Genomic DNA, 25,859 nt, shown 5'->3' with positions numbered 1-25,859 from the left:
CAGTCTGTCTCAGGGCCCTGGCTTTGGAATTTAGAGGAAGAATAAAAATCAAGTAAGTGTATGAAATCTTGATTCAGATGGTTTGGTTTGAAGCCCCAGAATTCACTGTGTGATGTGGAGACTGAATTAATTTTAGCTCATTGCTCTCATGTGTAGAATGGAAATAGTATCCTTCACAGTGAATATTAAAAGAATTAAAAATGCACTCACAGTGCAGCACAACACCTTCTGTACAAGAACTTCTCAGTGTCCATTCATGTTATTAACTCCCAGCAAGAACAAGGCTTAAGAAATCTAGAAGCCACATGATACCATGTTTTCCTCAGTCAGTAGAAACAAAGGCCACAGAAGTAAATGAAATCCACTATTGAAAGAATTTGGAGCACATCACTGCACCCCTAATTCATAGTCCTCTCATACCCAAACTAGCATTTGCTATGGGAAGATGACACCTGAGAAATGTGGACTGACTTAAAATATGACTCAATCTATTCTGCAAGACCCAGCCATTCTGAGGTTTCTCCCTGAAACCAGGGGAGTTCAAAAGGTAAGTTGACCTGGAGGAAAACGTGCTATAGCATAACACAAAGGCAAACATAGACAAAAACCTTACCATCATCATCTTTCAGAGAAGTTTTTGTAGAGTAAATAGCAGTGATCTCTAAAAGAAATGACAGCAAGTATCATTCAATGGTTCATATTCATTATTTAACCTGTGTCTGTGTTGTGCATAGATGGATGGATAGATGGATAGGTAGGTAGGTAGGTAGGTAGGTAGGTATATAGATAGACAGATATAAATTCTGGACTTTCACACATCATCTGTTCCAAATATCTTAACTATTCTTAGAAAATGACCTTTTCATTACAGAAGCTCAACATTTCATGCACTTGTTTGCAGGGATAGAATGATAGACCAAGTCACACTGATAGCTGCCTAAATATATAAGACCTGAGGTGAGGATTGTATTTATCTATATGTTTAAAAAAAAAAAAAAAGCCCAGGGATCCCTGGGTGGCGCAGTGGTTTGGAGCCTGCCTTTGTCTCAGGGCACGATCCTGGAGACCCGGGATCAAATCCCACGTCGGGCTCCCGGTGCATGGAGCCTGCTTCTCCCTCTGCCTGTGTCTCTGCCTCTCTCTCTTTCTCTCTGTGTGACTATCATAAATAAAAAATAAAAATAAAAAGCCCAACATACATAGAAAGACAAAATTTTTTAAAAGCTCATTGGCCATTGGGTGCGGGAAGAGAAAGTTGAACTGTTAATTTTGGTTTATCTTTTTCTACTTGATGTGCCCTTGTCCACAGAGGCATGGCTCTGGCATGCAGTTTTATGCAATCCACACAATCTTATTTTGGCGCACTCTTTAAAAAATGTGTTTGAGATATAGGCTTTGGGGTAAATCCCAAGAAGGAAAATGTTAGCATGATTAAATTAAATGTTAAAATATCCTAAAAAGTTAAGTTTAAAGTGCTTTAAATGTCTATTTATTTTCCATACAGTAACTTTATTTGTCATATTGTGCACCTGAAACTAATATAACACTGTATGTTAGCTAATTGGAATTAAAATAAAAACTGTAAAAAAGATAAAGGTATCTTATCATCATGCTTTAGTTGATGTAAAGACAGTAAGGTAACAATTTTCATAATTAAATGTGCATATGTGTCCTAGATGTTCTTTATCAATCAAGGCTTGTCAAAAATATGGACAAGATGAGTTTTATCCCTCTTCAGAATCACTTCATTGTTCTATGCTTTCATGCATATAAGTACAAATATATAAGCTTTTATCAAAAACAAAAATGACCAAAAACTCCCAAGAACCAGCTTAGATGTCCACTGTAGAACTGCATTAATAGAAGTGCCCTAGGGCAGCCTGGGTGGCTCAGCAGTTTAGCGCGGCCTTCAGCTCAGGGCGTGATCCTTGGGCCCTAGGATCAAGTCTCGCATCGGGCTCCCTGCATGGAGCCCGCTTCGCCCTCTGCCTGTGTCTCTGCTTCTTTCTCTCTCTCTGTGTCTCTCATGAATAAATAAAACCTTTAAAAAAAAAGTGCCCTCATTAGCATTATTGCTATGAGAAGACCTTGGGAGATATTTATTTCTGAAATAACTGCCAAGTAAAACACATCATATGCAGGAGCTCCTCCCTTACCATAATCATCACCATGGAACTTATTATACTTTTTACTTTTCTCTGATCACGAGAAAAATCCAAAATTAACAAGACACTTCAGCCCAGCACTTATATTTAATTTATGCTTTGCTCATTTCTCCATTTTTGTTAGCTGTAGAAATGAAAACTTAGGGCTATCTGTGTGATCTTGCTTTAGTTAGTTTTAGAACAGAATATACATAAATATAATAAATATATGAAGAAATTCATCCATGTCATGTTTCCAACAGCAAGCATTTTCACTGACATAATTTAATTTGCTCTTCATCACAGCCCAGGTGAAAGCAAAGTAAATATTTGACTCTAATTTGACCATTGCACAAATTAAGAATCTGTGAATAAGAAAAATTCAACCCAGTAAATTTTAAAGTCTCATTGGCTGTATTAATTGAGCTATTCATGAATTGGGTAGTATCCTATCCAGCAGGTAGAATGGAGCTCCAAAGGGCTACAGAAAAATGTTTTTCAAGGTAGTAAGGAAGATGGGGCACCTGGGTAGTGCAGTCGGTTAAGCATCAGACTCTTAGCTTCGGCTCAGGTCCTGGTCTCAGGGTCTTGGGATAGAGCCCTGTCTTGGGCTCCATGATCAGCACAGAGTCTGCTTGGGTTTCTTTTTCATTCTGTCCCTCCCCTCCTCTAAAGTAAATCTAAAAACAAAACAAAACCAATAGCAAGGGGGCAAAAAATAGTATTAGCTAAGAATCCATTGTTTTAAGGTCACCCTCCTAAGGGGAGCAGAGGAAGTCATCAGTAAACGTCCTAGTGCTGACCAGGAAATTCCCATGTCCACTGGCTACTGTTTACAGTTCTGGGTGTTGAAACTGCAGCTGGGTAGGTATGAAGACTTGGTTTACTGACTTGTGGTCTTAAGCTAAATGAGGCTATTCTGAGCCTGTGGTTTCCTTTTCAACAACCCCACCTTTTGGTCAAACTCTCAACAGAGAGACGGGATCAAAATTGAAGGCGTTAACACCACTCTCAGCAACTGTTCTTAAGTTTTTACAGTTTGTGTTTTCCCCTGGGTGATATTCACAAGTCTTGACGTTTTTGCTTAACCCTTGTGATGTTCACAGTTTACCACTTCAGGTTTATAATTATTGAATTAGCCATTCCCTTCATTCCTTTCTTTAATGTTCCAGTCTTAGAGAGATAATTTGTTTGCAGGATTCAAGCTCTGAATTTGCATTTAGAGCTTTTGAGAAAACATAAAGCACCAGGCAGATTACTATGACTACTATAAACTGGATAATTCCTCATGTTTGGAGTGCTATTTGGTGCCTTGGTCCCCAGGAATCAAAGCAATTAAAAATCAAATAAGTAAGAAACACTCTGCTGAAGGAGTCACTCCTTTAAGTCAGCTGCTTGCTCAGTGATCTGATGTGATTGGGTTCTAACTTCCCCCAAAGTGTTAATCTGGGTATAACACATAGTGTTGCCTACAACACAGATCCAGCCTTGCTCAGCTAAGAGATAATCAAGGCCTACCTTATTTTCAAGAACCACTTTGGCCAGAGTCTATGGATTTCTGTTGGGAAGCCATTGCTTTAGAAGGGATTCTGCAAAAATTTAAAGAATAAAGGAGGAGGTCTTGCTCACACCTCATTTACATTTGTCCCTGAGTAGGAAAGTAGGGTCGTGACAAAGGAGTGAATCCTAGATCACAACACTTCCTTGTAGGTCCCTTCTAACTCAGGATGTAAATTTAGGGAAGTCAACCAATGAGATGTCCTCTTTAGCTTGAGAAAATTTCAGACCAGGGTTAGATTTTCTGCTAGCCTGAAATAAAAGGTTGCTCTAAATTCCGGAGGTTACCCCCTTGGCAATGATCTGGGAGATACAGATGAGGGTATCTTTCCAGGCCACTGCCAGAGTAAAGGAAAAGAAAAGAGAGAGAAAGGATTTCATGTTTGGTCAAAGTATGAAACCTTGATCTGTTGCCTTTTGAAGAAAAGTCTACCTGGATGTCAGCTACTTCTCTTTCTCTCAATTTGATTCAGAAATGTCCAGCATCTGTGTAGGACCAGGTGTCAGGTGAAGCCTTCTGTGTACCTGAAGCTCAACATCTTTTAGTTTTACAGCAGGAGCACTAGGTAAGGTCATTCTTCTGGGGGTCGAAGACTATCTTCCTCTGATGATGGGTCTAAAATATTTAAGTACCAGGTTATAAACTGTGACCAACAGGATCCTTTTAATTATGATCTACGAAGGTTTCTGTAACCTGTTGAATGACAGACAGGCTTGAGCATCAGACATTGGAGATGTACAGCATCTGTTCATACTAGCAGGTGACACAAAGGTTCAGCAAAAGGTTGTAATTCCAAGAAGTTTGCAAGGTTTTCCTAAAGCCTCCTGTGATTTGCCCAATGAGGTAGGAACCTTGGTTAGTGGAGATCACAGAAGGTGAGCCCCAAGGGGAAAACCCATTTTTAACAGTGCCTTTGCCACAGTGAGGGCATCAGCCTCTTGGCAGGAAAAGGCTTCCACCCATCCCAAAAATATACAAACAATTACAAGGGCATAGTGACGATCCACACTAAGTGGCAGTGGAATGAAGTCAAGATGCAGGTGTAGACAAAAATGGCTTTTCCAGGATTATGGACCTAACAGGTTGGACACTGATGGTAAACCATTTTGAACTATTATACAAGTCTTCCCACTGATGTCCATTTATAACTTGAGTCATTTAAAAGCTCTATGGTGGGTGAAGGAATGAAACAAACAAAAATCAAGAAAAATGAGGTTTGCTAGGGAGCCTGGAAGAACCAAGTGGCTGGCTGTCCTCATTTTCCTTAGGCCTGACTCTTTATTTAAAACACTGCCCTGTTTAACCACCTTCATTTCCCTGATTCAGAGCACTCTGGTGCCATGTTATGAGGACATCAGGATAGCCAACATCTGGCAATGAGGGACCATTTTTTGTAGTACCAGAATGGACATTATCTACATATGCCACAATCTTACAAATGCGACATAAGGAAAACTTAGTATAAACTTTTATTTGCCAATGTTTTCCATGTCATGTAACATATCACATAAGCCAAATTCCTTTAGCAAATCTTTTGGGATGTTCTGGATCAAAGAGACTTAAGCAGATGTAAACTCTAAAGAAAACAGACAAACAAACCAACCCCAAAAATCCTTTGTCCTCTTGAGCAGAAGAAAACCAAATTCTGGGATCCCTGGGTGGCGCAGCGGTTTGGCGCCTGCCTTTGGCCCAGGGTGCGATCCTGGAGACCCGGGATCGAATCCCACGTCAGGCTCCCGGTGCATGGAGCCTGCTTCTCCCTCTGCCTGTGTCTCTGGCTCTGTCTCTCCTTCTATCTCTCAAGAATAAATAAATAAAATCTTAAAAAAAAAAAAAAAGAAAACCAAATTCTAATGCTTCACCGGCTTACCTTTGATTGGAAAATTCTTCATTTCCATCTAACTCAGTCCTGACCACACGTAACATTCCTTCCCAAACATCCCCTTTCTACAAGCCTTTACAACTTTCTCTTTTACATTCAGATTTTGTCCTGAACTTACCCTCTTTATTTTTTTTAATTTTTAAAGATATTTTGTTTATTTATTTGACACAGAGAGAGAGGCAGAGAGAAAACAAGTAGGGTGGGAGCAGCAGGCAGAGGGAGAGGAAGAAGAAGGCTACCTGATAAGCAGAAAGCCTGACGTGGGGTTCAATCCCAGTACCCTGGGATCATGACCTGAGCCGAAGGCAGATGCTTAACTGACTGAGCCATCCAGGTGCCCCTGAGCTTACCCACTTTAGATGACCAGCCTCACTATAGAACAAAATTCCTTTCTTTTTTTTTCCTGAAAAAATATATTTCCATACTTTATCCTTTTACTTATGAAAAACATATCTTATTTTCTTTGCATTTGGGTTGTTCTTATTATTTTCAGTAGTCCTAATTATACTTCTTGGATTCTTAACTCTTAGAAACCTTCATTTTTAATGAAAGCTAAAAAGAAAGTGATTGTGAACTGTCTATTACATCAGCATTCTTTAGCAAATTTATGAATACTTTTCATAATTTCTAGAAGCATGCAGTACTTCATAAAACAATCTTTCAGGAAAGCACAAAATGTGTTTACAAATAAGCCCAGTTTCTTTGAAATAGGTAATCAAAACTAGATAAACCTATGTCCATTTACAAATAATTCAGTATTTTATCTTAGTTAGAAATGATTTAGATTTTTAATGAATGTGACTCAATTTACCACTTGGCCTAACTCAGCAAAACATTAAAGTTTTAGTTTACCGAAAAGACTTAGGAGACTATAAAGCTTTAAAGTTTCTAATTTTATTTACATCTATTCAATTTACTTGTTCCTAACAGGCTAGCTGAGATTACCCATAAAAACTTTATGAGACATGGGGAGGGATGTGTGAAATTGGTGATGGGGATTAACGAGTACACTTGTCCTGATGCACACAGGTGATGTATGGAAGTGTTGAATCACCATATGGTGTGCATGAAATTAATGTAACATAGTGTGTTAACTAATCAGAATTAAAATAAAAACTTTAATCTTAATGTGAGACAAGATTCCATCAAAATCCTAGAGGAGAACACAGGCAACACCCTTTTGAACTTGGCCACAGTAACTTCTTGCAAGATTCATCCATGAAGACAAGAGAAACAAAAGCAAAAATGAACAATTGGGACTTCATCAAGATAAGAAGCTTTTGCACAGCAAAAGATACCGTCAACAAAACTAAAAGACAACCTACAGAATGGGAGAAGACATTTGCAAATGACGTATCAGATAAAGGGCTAGTTTCCAAGATCTATAAAGAACTTATTAAACTCAACAGCAAAGAAACAAACAATCCAATCGTGAAATGGGCAAAAGACATGAACAGAAATCTCACAGAGGAAGACATGGACATGGCCAACAAGCACATGAGAAAATGCTCTGCATCACTTGCCATTAGGTAAATACAAATCAAAACCACAATGAGATCCCACCTCACACCAGTGAGAATGGGGAAAATTAACAAGGCAGGAAACCACAAATGTTGGAGAGGATGTGGAGAAAAGGGAACCCTCTTACACTGTTGGTGGGAATGTGAACTGGTGCAGCCACTCTGGAAAACTGTGTGGAGGTTCCTCAAAGAGTTAAAAATAGAGCTGCCCTATGACCCAGCAATTGCACTGTTGGGGATTTACCCCAAAGATTCAGATGCAATGAAATGCCGGGACATCTGGCCCCCGATGTTTCTAGCAGCAATGTCCACAATAGCCAAACTGTGGAAGGAGCCTCGGTGTCCATCGAAAGATGAATGGATGAAGAAGCTGTGGTCTATGTATACAATGGAATATTACTCAGCCATTAGAAACGACAAATACCCACCATTTGCTTCAATGTGGATGGAACTGGAGGGTATTATGCTGAATGAAATAAGTCAATCAGAGAAGGACAACATTATATGGTCTCATTCATTTGGGGAATATAAAAAATAGTGAAAGAGAATAAAGGGCAAAGGAGAAAAAATGAGTGGGAAATATCAGAAAGGGAGACAGAACATGAGAGACTCCTAACTCTAGGAAACGAACTAGGGGTGGTGGAAGGGGAGGTGGGCGGGGGGTGGGGGTGACTGGGTGATGGGCACTGAGGTGGGCACTTGACAGGATGAGCACTGGGTGTTATGTTGGCAAATTGAACATGAATAAAAAATCAATGTATTTAAAAAAATAAAAATAAAATAAAAACTTTAAAAAAATGTATGAAACATTAAAGTCCCTCATTCTCCCAAGCTATTTGTTTGTTTTAGATTTTTTAACAGAGATCACATCTACTACCTGTTTGCCTTTTAGTAAACCCAGGTACACATGAAAGTTTTAATTTTAGTGCTGATAACTTGAAGGCTATATCTGTTTTACTTAAATCCACAACCAAATATTTGCCCAGATCATGTGAATTCGAAACACATTTCAGTTAGTTTCTATCCTCCTAAGAGTTTTAGAATGCCCAATCCTTGCAAGTGCTCATCTCCAAACGAAGGATATAAACTCTTTCCAAATTAATTTTGGCAATATCATCCAGAGAGGAAAATATCTCATATTGACAACATGTATTTGTCGGCACACAGACCACTGCAAAGACCCAAGAGTCACTAAATATGGAGAAAATGTTAAGATTTATATGTGTCCCTGGAATGATAAAGGAGACTGTGCTAGAGTTTAGGCACAAGAGTCCTTTAGCAGCTTGTATTTTTAAAAGTCCTCTATATTTTGTTTCTCTCAGTCTCAGGCACCTGTAGGCTGGGTTTACATTTCAAAGACATGATAAGATGTAGAACTTCAAGGACATAGAAAGAAAGCAAGTTCCTGCAAGAAAGACTTTGCTTTCCTAAAGCTAATTATTTATAAGCCCTTTTCCATAAATAGAAGTTTGGGGATAGGTAAAGGAACAGGAGAACTTTGATTTGCCTCAAGAGCTACATTTCTAATTCTATTAAGATTTTTTCGGACAGTTGCTCTCAATTTCTCAAAGACTTGGCTTTAGGTCAAATGACATCATAGTTTGATACAACCTAACCCAGCACATGAGCCTTACTTTGCTTCCTTCCCTCTGGTTGCATAGTTTTAATGTTAAGGATTTCTGGCATGTGGAATAACCCCAACTGGGTGTAAGCTGGATCCCTAAAGAGGGTGGACCCAGGCACTATGGACAGAGATTGGGAAGAAGCTGATTCTGCTAAGGGTTTCCATCCTTGGCTGGCTTCTGCCAGTTTTTGCAGGACCCCTTCTGCAGGTCCTGGAATTTACCAAAATTTCCACTTGGCTGTTTTAGAGAATAAAACAGTAGTTTTCTGGAAACCACCCAGTTCCATCAACTCTGGGAGGGGCTCATTTCTGAGCCCTCCTTTGAAGGTAGATATGGGGGTAACTGCAAGGCCATGAACCCAGCAGACTTCTGTTTATGATTATGTAGTCTGTTCAGAGTGGAAAATCAATGCAGATTAGAGGTGAGGAGCCAAGAAGGAGCAGGAGTAGTTAAATCAGTCTTAGAGTCTTCTGTTTTAGGTTCTTCTTCCACCTTTAATTTCTCATTAACTATTTGCAATGAATGTTTCAATGAGATGACTTTGGAATTTTGAAACCTTTTAGAGGCTTCTGCTTGCCAATTAACTAAGGCATCCTAGTCTGTTTAATTGGAGAACCCCTGCTTTTAAGTGTACTTCTTAAGTGATCTTCTAACTGAGAAGTTCCCCCTTATGGACATTGTACTTCTAGGTTGTCATGATCCCAAGGGCTGTTGGCACTTTGCTAGGAAGCTAGCTGCAAATGGAACTAACACACACTTCTGTCCAGCTAAACGTAGCCACAAATAAGGTGTAGCTCACATTTCTGTCATGCCTTATTTTGGGGACTCCAACCTGGTTGTTGCCAAGCCAGTCCCTCAGTACACAAAACAAGCTTAGTAGGATCTTGCCATTTTTGCTACATACCCTGTAACATCTGGGACTACTGTTCTTAGTTGTAAAATAAGCAGATGTACTGGAAAGTGCTGTGCTTGACTCTTTAGAATTGAAGGATCCCATTAGCTAAGACTCCTTGGGGAAAAAAAACACCTTGAAAGGATATGTCCTGGAATTGGGAATTGTGTTTTATAGTGTAGCACTTTGAACCATGCTTTCTTGAGATTCATGGCTGACCTAGTGTCCAGCCAATGCATTCCCTGACCAACTTATACTATCATGGGAGTGTTCTTGAGGTGGCAAGTGCTCTAACACCTTTTGAAAGCTGGACTCATGCCCACCAAGTTTTGTAGGTTATTCAGTTTCTGAGATCCCTGTTAGCGGTAGCCTTTATCTACATGAAACAAGGCAAACACTTATGAGCACGTAAGTGTATGGGCAGTAAGAGAAATTACTGTCTTCTGGTCAAAGGCTCTGTGTGTGCCACCAACAATTTTCCTAGAACCAGGCTTGTATTTTGACCCAGGGAACTATGGTCTGAAAGGGTAGAGGCTTGGTTCCAGGCAGACCTGTCTGCCAGTTCAGATGGGCCCTGGGCAAATATACCTGCTCAAAAGGCGTCCAAACAAACACGCTAGCTCAACTGGCCTCTGGGCATAAATTTTTGCCATTCAAGCAGATCTGACCCATTATAAAAGAAAGCTAATTAGATTATGAGCCTGAATGGAAAGAAAGATGATCTCAGAACCAAGAGGAATTCATCTACAGGCCTTGAATATAGCAGGAAGGACAGTGAACTCAAAGGCCTCAAGGCCACCACACCTGTGTGTCTCCTTGTCACTGAATGCCCCTGGGAGGCCATTTCGGATCCCATCGCTGCCACCAAATCTGTTAAAGAACAAAAATTCAACCAAGTAAATGTTAAAGATCTAACAGCTCTATTAATCAATCGATTCATGAGTGGGGCAGCATCCCATCTAGGAAGTAGAGGGGAGCTTCAAAGGGCTACAGGAAAGGAAAAGGAGCAGAAAACTGGAAATCAGTAGGAAAGGATCCATTGTATTAGGCATTATCACCCTCCTAAGGAGAATGAGATGGAGACAATCAGGAAACTTCCTGGGGCAGACCAGCAAATTCCCATGTTCGCTCGTTAAAGGTCACTCTTCTAGGGGTTGAAATTATACGTGGGTGAGGTACTAGGTTTTGGTTTAGTGACTTGGCGCCTTAAGCCAGATGTTGCCATTTGGGGTCTGTGGTTTTCTTTTTAACAAACCCAAGAAGATAAAAATTGACTTCAGAAATTTAGACTTATGTATAGAAAGCCCTTCACATCTTGTTATGTGCTTTCCACCCACTGCTCAAAAAGTGCTCGTTAACCACAGGGAAAAGTACAAAAGTTCCTTCTTATGGGCCCTCTGGGGCCTTGGTCTGTGATGTCAATACAAGGATTTGACTTCTGAGTCTAGTGAGTTGCTGGATCACAGCAGGGCCAGGGCATATTCAGCAGCCTGCCCACATTGTCTAAATATGACCAGCATCTGCACCAATGAGGTTAATTCAGGTCACTATGCCTGAATCATGAGTCACTCTGAGTGATTAGGAAAAGTATATTTAGTGGAGTAATCCTCCTTGAGAGAATAGTTCATCCTGCATCCCTTCCAGGTCTGGATCACACTAGAACTGCAATAAATGTCTGCTGAATAGCATTTAACAACGGTAAGAAATACATTCTTTGTGTAGAATGGAGAAATATAAACGTTAGCCTCACCCAATCCTCACTTACCAAATTTCACCCTACAGTGGTATGTAAAATCCAAATTTGAGAAACCCAAGGCCATACTAAAACCTCAGCAGCCCAGTTATTATTTTTTGTTGAGCTGCTATCTGGATCAATCAAATGAACAGCATTTTGTTGCCTCCATCTCATTCTTAATGGGTTATACTTTGAGAGCAAGAGTGAAGTGAGAAGGATTTTGACTGCTGAGTAGAACATTCCTGAAAGATATACAATTGTTCTTACTTCCCAATCAAGTAAGATCATCAAAAGTGGTTCTCTTCTGACCATTTCTTGTGTGCAAGGTTGCTAAATGCTTTGACGTGTACTGTTTCATTTAATCCATACAATGATCCTAAAACACACCATTGTGACCTTAATATGTTGGATGATGAAACCAAAGCTAGAAAGGCTAAGTGAATTTGTCTTTTTCTTTTTCTCTGTGTGGTCCAAAGCCCATACTATTCTAATTCTGTGGGGATAGTAGCACATTTATGATACTGTTAAAGGTATCAACATTAAAGATTTATATTTGTTTTCAATTAATGCTTGACAGAAAGGTAGGGTATACCCTTTGGGAAAAAAGGGGGAGGCCTGGGAGGTTATATTTTATGTTTATATGCACGTACCCTTGTTTATTGAAGGAAAAAGAATCTCTTGATCAACCCCTCCTTTATTACTCTTGTGTTTGACGATGCTTTTGTGCTCATTATCCATGGACACGCCAGTCACGGTCAGCCAGCTGAATTTCACGTATTTGTCCTTAGTCTTCATGGTGTCTCCCTGCTGGGATTGCAGAATTGTTCCACCATTCTCTTTCCAGTCTATTTTGATAACATCGGGCAAAAAAAAATCCTCAAGAAGACAAAGATATGTTCCAGCCATGTGGAGTGTTCTTTCAGCGATTGAAGGAGGAAAAGCTTTGGGCTTGGGGGAAATGTCTTCATCGGGACTTTTATCTGTGGGGAAAAAAATGGAATAGCAGATAAAACTATTATTAGAGAAACATAAACATTGCATGGTGTGGAACCACCCAGCACATAATAAACAGAAGGAAAGTTGCTAAGAGAGTTAGTGTTTACCATGGCCTTTCATTCACAGTAGGTTATAAGGTACTGATTGTTCTTAGTTTCCATGGAAAAAGAGGTTCAAAGGTTATGTAACTTGCCCAAAGTCATAGCTATTAAGGAGCAGAGCCTGGATTAAAACATGGAAGTTTATTAAACAATACATAGTCACTTGTTACAATGGGAATCTATTTCCAGGCGTACTTGACAATCTATCAAGTTGACCTTTTAGCTTCAAATATGGATCCCATGTCCACTTCTGGTACTGGAGTTCTTCTCTTTGATTTACAATTTTATAGGACATCTCATTCTCACACATGAACCACTCCAGGATTCTAAGTAGGGCAATGTTTAACGCAGCACCTCCAAAAGTATTTGCAATGCCTTGAATTTATTTTTTTAAGATTTTATTTATTTAATCTTGAGAGACACACAGAGAGAGGCAGAGACATAGACAGAGGGAGAAGCAGGCTCCCTGTGAGGATGACAATGTGGGACTTGAACCCAGGACCCCAGGATCACACCCTGAGCCAAAGGCAAATGCTCATCCTCTGAGCCACCCAGGCATCCCAATGCCCTGAATTTAGAAGCAATGTGGCAATATTTCCAACTGTCCTATTTAAAACATTTCTTATTTTCAGAAACGGTCTTACATTAATCTTATAAAATAACTCACTGTTCAGAATTTGTTTTGCTTTCAGAAAGTTCACCAAAACACAGGTTATATCTGAACTTTATTTGAAGTTAAGGCATGACTAAGAAGATACCATATTTTGACCCAGCATCATCCCCCCACCAAAATTTAATCTGCTTTACAAGCATGCTGAACTTTTCTTTGATTTCATATGCTGAATAAAGTTATATATAACTAGTGTAATGTTAACAGTTATGATTCCAGAGCTTCCTGCAGATATAATGTCAAAATATATAGTGAAATATCACGGTTTTCAAGGGCATGTCACATGAATTCTGGAATGTTACCAGATTAGTATTTTTATTGTTAATTTAGTGACTGAAATTATAAAGAGTAGATCCAATTTGGTTTCTAACTGAAACACAAATAGTCATTCTGTCTTAGTGCTGGTTTCGAATTAGAATAATAATTTCACAGACGACTTCTTAAGAAAAGAAGAATTGGATTTCTCCTTTGAGAAGGAAGGGAAAAAAACTCTTGAGAATTTCTTCCTGTACACTGAAGCTCTTGATTTTTATACTAAATTAGTCACAATGATGATTTTTTTCTCATGGTATAAGTAGAATTGGGCCAAATGTACTTGTTTTAACTTTGCACGTCTGCTTGTAGTGCAATTAGTATTTTTTAAATTATAGTAGTAAGACATTATATTTCTCCAACCATATGCTTTGTTTTTAATTTAAAAAACATATAAAGCAAGATTTCTTTTTCAAAGTACATGATATTTGAATGTACAAAGTACATAATAATTTTTGCCCCTAGGCAATATAGTAAAGTATCTGGTATTCATCGTAGGAAGTTTGGCTTTTTATGGGAATATTTCTGACTCATCATAGTAAAGAACTTGAAAATGAAATCATGAACTTGAAAAATTTATGGATAGTAAATCATGATGCTTACCTCCTGCCCCTTTCCCTTAGCTAAAATCCTGAAGTTTCATTATTTTCAGTATAGAAGGAAACTTGAACTTCCATAACTTTCTCAATGTGATATTTAACTAAACATTAAATAGTATACTTGATTATATTTGGTTGGTGCTCATATTTGGATAATTATATTACATATTTTTACTTTAAATATTCTTTTTAAGACTTATTAAGGTGTTTTGTATGGCCAAAATCATATTCATGATGCGTAAAATAAAAACCAGTTTACAAAATAAATAAGTTCATCCAATGCATTTGTATATAGTCATAATAAAAAAAAATTTTGAGCTAAATTGTCTGAGTTGTATTTTATCATGATGAAGCGGTATGAATTCTACATGTGAATTTACCAAATCAACCACATTTTCAACTAAGTGTGGAATTTCAAACCTGCTTATTAATACTGATTCAAAATTTCTCCATTTTATTCTTTTCTTTTTCTTTTATTAAACAGTTACAGCTATTTCATATGCAAATACAAACTTCAATTTCATGACATTTCTAAATACATTTAAAAGTACTAACTATATTTTTAACTATCTTTCTACACACTTCCTAACTATATTTTAAAAGTTTAGTTGTTTTTCTACTAAATATGAGCATGAAGCCAAACGTGTTGGTGTTAGGATGATATCAATTAAGATAAAAGATTAAGATTTAAAGTACATAGAACAACTACAAAAAGTAGAAAAAAAAAGCAATCCTATTTTAATTTAATTTTTGTTTCAAGGGAGGGGGGAAAGTCTATTAAAAAAAACTCTAAATTCAAGTTTTTTTATTTATCTTTGGGCAGTAAGGTAGCTTTCCATTGGAGCAGTTCAAACTATAGCTGAATCCTTAGGAGAATTTCTGCTCTGTCAGTGTGATTGGCTACAAACCACCCTCCATACCGGATACAATTCTCCCCCTGGGTTTAAAATGGGGCAACATTTATGCAGCACCTATTATGTGTCAGACAACCTGCCGAATATTTTTACCTACAGTCTCTTATTCAGTTTTCATATGACTACTACTGAATGCATCCTGTTATCCCATCTTATGGATTAGGGAACCAAGACCAGAGAATAATTACCCAAACTGACATAAGCAGCAAGTGGTGAAGCCAGAGCTCCAAGTCAGCGTGAGTCCAAAGCCCAGGCTCTCTAACACCCTTTCACCATCAGAAAAAGAAATGTGTCAGTTCACAAAACTTACCTGTCATGATCAATTTTGTTCTTAGGCTTTCAGGACAATTACATGTTATACATGAGCATGTTACACAAGTCCATACAGACACAAAGTCAGATTCTATTACAGTGTTTGCACAATGCTGTCCATGCTGACCTTTACTGTAAGGATTGGTATTAAATCTCTCCTAAGATTTCCACATCTAAACTCCATCACAATCTTATTTTTTCTAAACATTCTTAGCTATTACTCCAATTTGATTGTTTCTTACCTTCTTTTTTTATCTTGAAAAATTGCCATCTTCTGATATCTGTGACAGCAAGTAAAAATATAATTCCACCCATATCAAATCTTTAGTGGGATTTAGCTTCTCTGAGTTCTTCAAATTCAATGAACCCTGATGGCCTCCAATTTAAGAGACCAGGATTCTGATCCTGGTTCATTTTGCTCAACACAAATTCTGGGGATTAGCAAATCAAGTAAATTAAGGGTTTTGCTACTTCGTTTATTTGAAAACAGTGGTGTTAATGTCAATCAATTCAACACTCCTTCAGGTGCTAAAATGAGTTCAAAATGAAACAAGATCTGAAAAGTGATTAAACATACTGTGGCACTGGGAGATATGATTATCGTTACCATTACTACTAGCAATTTGTTTGTGATGATTGTGTGCTCCAACATGACATTTTAATCTCATGGGACCATATCTTCCCTTACTATTTGGAATGCAGTATTAGGATAACAATTCAACCTATGTCAATCAAGCATGGAGACTTAGCCTTCATTTGCACTCCGCTTTATGTCTGGAATTCATTGAGTCATCGTCAGTGAAAATATGCCTTTTCCACACTAATTAATAGGCAATCACTTATCCACTGTTTTTCTAATGTTAAGAAAATCAAAGGGAATATTGGCTAAGGCCTACTAATATGTGGTCATTTTATGGAACAGCTACACCTGTGTTGTCCAATGCAAATGGCTCTTTCCCCACCAACAGCACAATCTATGTGCATTCCAAGCCCTCACCAGAAATTTCTACCTCAATTTGAGGTCCTTCCAGCTCATGCCAAAGGTTCAGCTTGAAACTCCCAGAGTGGGCCTTTTTGGCACTAGGTCAAATGGCTGATTGCCTGGTACACGAAGCCTCCTGTTGTCACATCAGATCACTAGACTGTCACCTGCCTGACTGGGTCTTCTGAAGGTCACCATCTGTAAATGACATCAAATGTCATGGTGCCCGTAGTAATGATGCAGTGGTAGAATGAAATGTGTTTGTTTATTTATTTGTTTTTTAAATGTAGGCTCCATGCTCAGCATGAAGCTCAATGTAGGGCTTGAACACAATGACCCTGAAATCAAGAGCCATATACTTAACTGACTGAGCCACCCAGGTATCCCAAAATGCCTTTGTTTAAAGGCCATTTTTTTTTTCAATTTTACAAAATGGATATTGGTGGGAAGGCAATTTCCACTGTTTCTCTGCACATTCTTCCTAAAGGACTCATGCATTGAAGTCCTTTTCTGATTTTGTGGTGGAAAGACACAACATATTTGAAAATTTGGTGTGCTTCGTTAATAAAATATATGTATTTCACTACATTTTTCTCCTACCTTTGAACATAAAATTTTGCCCTGTTTTTCTTGTTAGAAAACCACAGATCATTTTTCTTCTATTTTCCTTAACGCTTTAGATCTTCTATTTTTATTTCGTGGCCTAACTCTACTTGTGTATTTTATTTTAGGTTTTCTCAAATCGATTTTGGAAATAGGTAATCTAAGTGAGAAATAGTTTGTGCATTAGAGGTTGTTTCTTCTGCCCTAGAGCTTGAGAGTTTAGTAAGATCTAACTTGAAAGTGATATGAAAAATAGGAGAAAATGTTTGCAAATCCTGCTCTGAGGTATAGATGCAAAACATTTGGAATTCAAACATAATGGAATGCCAGAACATAAAGTAAGGCTTTTGTTCCCAACAATATCCCTCACGAAACCTTATGTTTCAGTCCTTGGACAAACTCTCAGCTTAAAAGATGCTCTTCTAATGTTCTACTTTGATCCAACAAACAATACTACTTGGACAAGATATCAACTTGAAATAAACTCAATTAATGCTAGTTTTAGAGGTGTTCATATGAATTCTGGAGAATTGACATTTTTATCGCTGACCATGTCCCAACCTATGTGGTATCTATCTCCATATTTAATTTCATTTAGTCCTCACAACATCCACTTGAGATGGTTGTTACATTGACAGAATAAATGGGTCAAAATATAGCAAATGTTAACAGTAATAAGTGACACTCTGTAATTACCATTGTTCCTTTATTTTTTCTCTTTCCCAATTTTTCCATGGTGGGCATGTATTATTTTTATAATTTTGAGAAAGCAATATCCAGTGAATCAAAACTTATTTGCTAAAGGATGATCGTATAGAAAGTGATAGATTCAGATTCAAAGTTCACATTCTTAAAAAAAAAAAAAGTTCACATTCTTCTCTGCAACATGCTCCTAAAATACATTTTTCAGGACCTCTTGAATTATATCTGTGTTGCTGCATTTAATTGGACTGCTTAAATTTACACTGACTCTGTAGTCAGTTGGAAAAAAAGATCAAGAAGTTGTTTTTCAGTTTATGAATTCATTTGTGCCTGTGATCACAATCACTAAGGAAACCAAAGTAAATCATCTTTCTCATTTTTCCAATGTTTTACTAGCTTTGTGACAATTCTTTGAAGACTTTAATTCGACTAGGTCTAGCAGTCTAGAATCATCCCTGTGAGATGGTCTTCCTCACCCAGGCAAAATTTTATCACTAAAGCTAATGAAGAATAAGTACATTTAGAAAAAATAAACCCAGGTTGCTGGGGGGCTCAGTCGATAAAGCATCTGACTCTTGATCTCGTTCAGGTCTTGTTCTTAGGGTTGTGAGTTCAAACCCCTTGTTGGACTCCACATTGGGTGTGAAGCCTACTTTTAAAAAGAAAACAGAAAATACAAACCCAGCTTATGCCATTCTTGGATATGTTTGTGCAGTTAAATATGTCCATATGTGATATGAATCACCTTCTGACCAAGTGACAAGTTATCAATTTTTTGTTCATTCTTTTCCATTAGTACTTTTTGGAATCAAATAAATAAGATACACACTTTTTTAAATAAAAATTTCAACACAGAAATCCCTAAGGGACCTAACATCCCTACCCCTTAGGGACCTCCATTGCTGTAGCTACTTAGCTCCTTGTAAATGTCATCCAAGCTAGCTCAGGTGACAACTACCTCCAAGGACTGTGACAGAGTCACCTACCTCCCTAAGGATCCCATTGTATTTCAGACTAAAGTGGGACCAACCCTAGAATTTCTGAGCCAGCACCAGGATCTAGCCTACAGACCCTGCATTACCTGCCTCCCCTCCCCTCCCTACCTTATACTGAAGAATGTAAACAAAATTTACTTGTGACCCTAAGCTTTTTGCCAGGACCAAACACTTTGGTACTCCAGCCATACTGAACCCACTGTCTGAAAAGCTTTTACAGAAATCTCTCTTTGTGCCTCTTTAAAAATTGTGCCCATATTTTTCAATATTCGTATAAAATATAAAAACGGGCACTGCTTACATTAAACAAAGATGCATCTCAAGCAAAATCACATTAGATATGAATGTAGTCATGAATGGATGAACTGACCCCTCTCTGCCTGGACAGCTTGGCTCTCTCTTTCCCATCTCACACATAGGCATTATAGAGTATGGCTTTACTTTTTCTCGTCATTTTCCTGAAACTTCTAAATCTCTTTTCTTAAAAAGTTTTCATGTATCATATCAGTTCCTTTCCTAGACTAATCTACAGTTACTACTTATATAATTTTAAAAAAAGAACAAAAATAGAATAATATATTTGAGTATTTAATAAACAAATGTTTAATATTTTTACAAGTACTTATTATCTATATGCATTGAGCGGTGGATATCTAGTTTGACTGTAAAGTAAGTTCTTTCCAGAATCCAGTTCTCACTGACAGTAGGCCAGATGAGTTGTTACAGAGTCTGAAATCTTAATGATGGATGATCTCTTAACCTGTTTCGCCCTGAAAGACTGCTCTTTGGACTTGAAATTACCCTATTTCCAAGGTATTGATCTAAAACTCTGAGCTGCTCATCAGAGGATTGTACTTGGTTTGGTATTCCTGCAACTGTCCCAGCATGAGTGCAAAGGCAGCTCTGAGTTATGCAATTATCCTGCATGTAATACAACTGCTTAAATCCTGCCAGCTTCAAAATTTCCAGCCAATTTGATACCAATATAGAAAGAAGATGAGTGCAATGGTATCAGAAGGACTTGTCATTTTATAGAAAAATCCTTTGGGGGATCCCTGGGTAGCTCAGCGGTTTAGCGCCTGCCTTTGGCCCAGGGCGTGATCCTGGAGTTCCGGGATGGAGTCCCGCATCGGGCTCCCGGCATGGAGCCTCCTTCTCCCTCCTCCTGTGTCTCTGCCTCAATCTCTCTCTCTATGTCTATCATAAATCAATCAATCAATCAATCAATCAATCAATCAATCTTTAAAAAAATCCTTTGAATCACATTGTGAGAATTTAATAAGTGTATATTTGACATGACTTCCTTGATCTTTTAGAGGTAATTTTAGTGCCGTGATTAGAAGCAGAAGCATTGTTTTCACCATGAGGAGTAATACAAATTATGAGAGATTCACAATTAATTAGGCATTCATCTAAAGAGTCAACTTAAAAGGTCAAGCTACAGAAGAGTAAAGATTCAGAAATAAAGATATATCTTTATGTTTCTAATACTCCAATACCATATAATGATCTAGAAAATGCTCTTTGGAATGGACAAGTTTTATTGGATCCCAAACATTGCCATAATAACTAGCTGTGCGACCTCAGGCAACTATCTGAACTTCTCTGAGCCTCATGTTCTTTATCTGTGCAATTGGAATAAGAATTTCCTGATAGGGCTGTTGAAGACTGAGATAAGGCACTGAGACTATCCAACATGGTATCTGGCCCTCAATAAATATTAGCTAATATTATTATTCTCTTGGAATGGTTTGGGGCTCCTTTATGATATTTTCCACTAAACAAAATATACAGATTTTGTAAACAATAAGTATTACAAAGATTAAGAAGGCAAAAGAGCTCATGAATCCAAAATGTTCTGTGTCTCTGGGAGTCACAGGCTGAAAACCAGGAGACCCAAGCAAACCACAACCTAGAATACTTATTCTTCTGGACTAGATGCTTTATGAGTGTTGGAACTTTGTTTTGTGCCCCTTTTACTTCTAGCATCCAGCATAGAAACTGTCTTCAGTAAATGTTTGCTGAGACAATAAATGAATAAATAAGGATGTAAAGCCATGCAGACAGACTCTTTTCATGGACTCTGGGTTTGAAATGGTTTACTAAGCTCAGAAATTCCATTTTACTGGAACATCTCTGGGCATTATCACAAGAGTCACAATAGCACAAATGTTGACTCATCTCAACCTGCCCTCTAAGAAGCTAGAGTAATGAGTGGGATTTATTGATTTTATATAGTCATCTACTGTAAGAGTTAAATTTTTGCACATTGTTAAAGATGAGATCAAAAGCAATCATAGAGGTTTTAGTAGGTTATTAGAGAAAGGAGCACTATTCATTAAGAAAGGAGCAATATTAATACTAGAGGTACTTCCCCAAAGTGTTTCTCACTTAAAAGATCCCATACAGAAAAATATCTTGAGCCAATAACTTACACCAATAGTTTACACAGCCCTGCAAATATTTTAATTTCAAGTCTGAGTCTAATATTTGCGTGTGCCTTTCCTAAAAGTAGAATTCTCATCTGGTTACAAGCAGGGAAGTAAATAAACTGTTTAAAAAGTAGTTTTGATTCCATATAGAGTGACCAGTAGCTGCAAAATTACTGTCCAAACGCTGAGGTGATCCTACATGGATTTTTTTCAAAAAAGCATCTATCACTTTTTGATTCACAAGATCAAAATAGAACAAAGTTACTTACCAGGAGGAATTACTATGAGCCTAATTCCTTCTGTTAATCTCTTGATCCAGCATCATAGGAAGTTATCACACTGGTTAGAGGTTTATAAAAATGTCAGCTTTCTCCTGAGCTTCATGGTAGGACAGCAGATAAAAACCTTGTACTGGCAATTTGATCTGGGTCCTTTTGGAAGCATTTGAATATATGCTGCATGACATCTGGTATTTAGTAAGTTTTCCTCAGATCAATTGACAAAAATGTCTGTTTTCCATGGAGGCAGTAATTATGGAAATGTGCTGATAGCAAATGGGAATGATAAGAACAAATGAGGAAAGAAAGAGAGAGGAAGGAAGGAAGAAAGGAAGGAGGGAAGGAAGGAAGGAAGGAAGGAAGGAAGGAAGGAAGGAAGGAAGAAAGAAAGAAAGAAGAAAGAAAGAAAGAAAGAAAGAAAGAAAGAAAGAAAGAAAGAAAGAAAGAAAAGAAGAAAAAGAGAAGAGAAAAGAAAAGAAAAGAGAAAAGAAAAGACAAGAAAAGACAAGAAAAAAAGAAAAGAAAAGAAAGAAAAGAAAAAAAAAGAAAAGAAAAGAAAAGAAAAAACAGAAGAGATCAGGACCAAGTGGTCAACCAACGACTTTTCTGAATTACCAGGAACTGTGTTCAGAGAATTAAGAGGTTTTGATTTCCAGGTGTTCAAGTGTGTGAAACTGCTCAGAGATGCATCAGAGGAAAAGCCCTTGTGCCTCACAGGCTTGCTGTACCAGCCATTTGGGATTGTATTTCTGAAAGAGGACACGCCTCAGTAACTAAAAATGCAAACATGTCAACAGAAATATATTTGAGAAATGTGAACAACGTTCTCCATTTTTAGTAAGCCACATTTACCATTTGGCAACACAAATCTTTACCAGGCAATGCAAAATTCAAAAAATAATTTCTGTGATTACAATATTTTCTTGGAATGAGAAGAAATTTGTAGAATTCTATCTCCCATAGAAAAATCAATTTCCTTATTAAAGTTAAAATTTGAAAATATATCCAGTTGCCTGATTTGTTGAAAGAAGAGGCCTCCTGGAAGCTATTCCGTGATCCTCAGATATGCGTGTGTAGCCCTGCCTCTGTGGATATCTAGCTTTGGACAAGTTATTTGCCATCCTGGTTTCCCACATCCCATTTGCTGTGTGTGCAGCCCTTGTTTCTCAAAGGCAAGGGCAGGGGAGGAAAGTTTGCTTTAGGACCAATGAAAGACCTTCTCTGTAAGAGCTGTCTCTGTTATTTTATTATGTTTCTGATATAATGAGCTATCAGATCCCAGAAGACCTCACCAAAATACCTATGTTTTAATAATGTTTTCCCCTTGGGAACAATAACCTCAAATTCTTCCTTTAAGTTTTGCTTGAAAAACACTTATCCTTGAGCTGTTTTTCTCTCTGAGTTATACATTTTTTCACCACATTTTGTGAGAGTGTGGGGAGCTATACAGCTATCATGAGAACTGGAAGAAAAGTCTTATTACTATATATGATAACAAATGAGATAATAACCCCACACTTCATGCAGAAGTGTGTATATTTTATAGAGTAATAGTTTCTACTGTAGAAAGTTCACAAATTTCAGGGAATATTAAATATTACTTACTATAGTTATTTCTTTAGATGCTGTGACCTTACTATACTCCGCTCTGAATGAAGAAACATCTTGGAGGGAAAAAAAATCCTTTGTTTTATTACCATGGACTCTTATTTTTTTTTTGGAAATTAATATAAAGAGTTGTGTTATTAAAATGTTTCCACTTGTATCTGAAAGAACAAAAGCAACAATTAGTGAAATTTCGACATTTGTGAAATAGTACACATTTTGTTTTCTTTTTTCTTTTAAAGATTTTATTTATTTATTCATGAGAGACACAGAGAGAGAGAGAGGCAGAGACACAGGCAGAGGGAGAAGCAGGCTCCACGCAGGGAGCGTGACATGGGACTTGATCCTGGGTCTAGTCCAGAGGAATTCTAGGTTGTGGTTTGCTTGGGTCTCCTGGTTTTCAGCCTGTGACTCCCAGAGACACAGAACATTTTGGATTCATGAGCTCTTTTGCCTTCTTAATTTATGTAATACTTATTGTTTACAAAATCTGTATATTTTGTTTAGTGGAAAAATATCATAAAGGAGCCCCAAACCATTCCAAGAGAATAATAATATTAGCTAATATTTATTGAGGGCCAGATACCATGTTGGATAGTCTCAGTGCCTTATCTCAGTCTTCAACAGCCCTATCAGGAAATTCTTATTCCAATTGCACAGGTAAAGAACATGAGGCTCAGAGAAGTTCAGATAGTTGCCTGAGGTCACACTTGCTTTGAATCTCCCCTTTGTTCTGCTCCCCAGAGAAAATCTATCTCTCGTAGCTCTCTTAGCTCTATTCCACTGTGACTTTTACCCAAGGTTTGCCAGCATGTGGGGGGGTGGGGGGGAAGGTCAAGAAAGGAGACATTCTCCGATATTTCTATTAATTCTCAATTTTAAGCAGATACAGTGAAATTGAATCTTAAGGATGTGACCTCCCCAGATGCTCCTGCCTCTTTTCCACAGGTAGAACATTTTCAATCCTCGTCTCCCTTCCCCAGCTACAGCAGGTACCCATCTCCTTCAGGCTGTGGTTTGGATGTATGTCCTTCCTCAGGTATAAACTTGTTACTTTTGGACATAGAGGAGGTGGTTCTGGGCGAAGTTGCTGTGGTTGCCTCCTTTGTGTTCCTTCAACTGCAGTGCGATTCCACCAGAACCTTCCCCTACAATGAAATCACTTGTTTCCTACAGTGATGATGGGGGTAGATGAGGTCTGGGTGGATTTCAGCAGTAGCTGTTCATACCCTCCTGCAGCACCAAGGGGGAAGTTCTTTCTGGATTGTCCCTGATCTTCTCTGCAAGAATTTTATGGTGTTCCTGGAGAAGAAGCTTAAATGTTGTTGGGAAATACCATATATATCTCTCCCCTCTAGCTCCACTGTCTCCCACTAGTCTATACTCACCACTTATTATTTCATTAACAATTCTACTTTAATCTTCTGACCGGGTGTATATGCTTGACGTCTGTCCAAGGTGAGCAAATGCTCACATCCTATTTCTCTCTGCAAGTGCCTGTCTTCAGTGTGTGAGGAAGTCACTGTACCCTGCAACTTCAGTTCTTCAATGGTTTCAAAGTCACTGATTTTCCCTTTGTCCTGTCTTTTTGGATGTTATTATCAGATGGGAGCTGTGCCATTTCCAGCTCTCTAAATCTCTGGGTACCAGCAGGTGCTCTTTCCTGTTTTCCTGCTTTTGTTTTTTATTTAATTAAAAGTCTCATTTACATTAAAATTCTTCTATCAAAAACAGGAGAGAAGTAAGTTTCACATGACTTTTGCCCAAATTGCCATTATTTCTCTTCTCCATATTTTAATTGTTTTTTTTCTTCTTGAGTTTTGATATTTCTCTCCGTATTCTGAATACCAGTCTTTTCTCTGATAGATATTTTGAAAATATTTTCTTTTAGTTTGTGGGTTTTCTTTCCATTTACTTGAAATTTTCCATTTTCTTCCTTTTTTTAGTTTTGCAAAGAACAGAAATGTTAATTTTGAGGAAGTTTAATTTATCAAATATTTATTTTATGATCTTGCTTTTTGTGTCTGAATGAGAAATCTTCACTCAAAGTCACAAAGATTTCCTTCTGTGTTTTTATCTAGAAGTTTTATTGTTTTAGATTTTACATTTAGACCTATAATCCAATTTTAATTAGTTTGCATATATGATGTTTAGTATAAACTGAGGTTTAGTTTTTTTCACACAGGTGAACAATTGATCCAATACCATTTGTTGAATGGTCTATTCTTTGTTCATTGAATTTCCTTGGCACTGTGTTAGGAATTAATCCCTTATGGGTTTCCCCATTTCTGAATTCTGTTCCTCTTATCTATGCATCTATGCATTAGCCAATACTCCAAAGTCTTGATTATAAGGCTTAATAGTAAGTATTTAAACGTTTTAAAACTGATTTGGTAATGCTTTGTCCTTTGCATTCCTATATGAATTTTGTAAACATTTTATTGATTTCTTTTTTTAGTTTATTGATTCTATGAAATTCCTCCTGGGATTTTCATTGGGATTATATTGAATCTATTTCCCTTTTAAAGAATGTTTGACATCTTAGAAACTTTTTAATAAAAAATGCCTAAACTTAACCTGCTCCAGAATTGACTGGGTTAAGGACATAGAATTAGGGGTTTATTAGTAAGAGGCTTATTAATCTGAAGGCTTCTATTATCTATTGTACAACTCATGAACTAGAAGAATGGACTTTGAGATTTTAATCCAATATTGAGTCTTCTAATCTATAAACATGGTATACCTGTCCATTTATTAAGTTCTTCTTCAACTTCTGCCATTAACGTTTTATCATTTTCAGCATATGAATCCTTCATATTTTAATACATTTTTTCTAAGTGTTCTATAGATTTGTTGATATTGTTGTTGCTATTGCCAATGGTCCTATTTTTAAATTTAAATATCCAATTGTGAATTCCTAATATGTACAATACATTTGTCTTGGTATCTCACATCTGTTTTACAGTGTATAATCCTCTATTATATGCATGTGACATTTATTC

The sequence above is a fragment of the Vulpes lagopus genome, chromosome 11, assembly GCF_018345385.1.
Source record: "Vulpes lagopus strain Blue_001 chromosome 11, ASM1834538v1, whole genome shotgun sequence".
NCBI lineage: Eukaryota > Metazoa > Chordata > Mammalia > Carnivora > Canidae > Vulpes > Vulpes lagopus.
The sequence above is the reverse complement of the archived record's forward strand: the minus strand, read 5'-3'. Positions refer to the sequence as shown.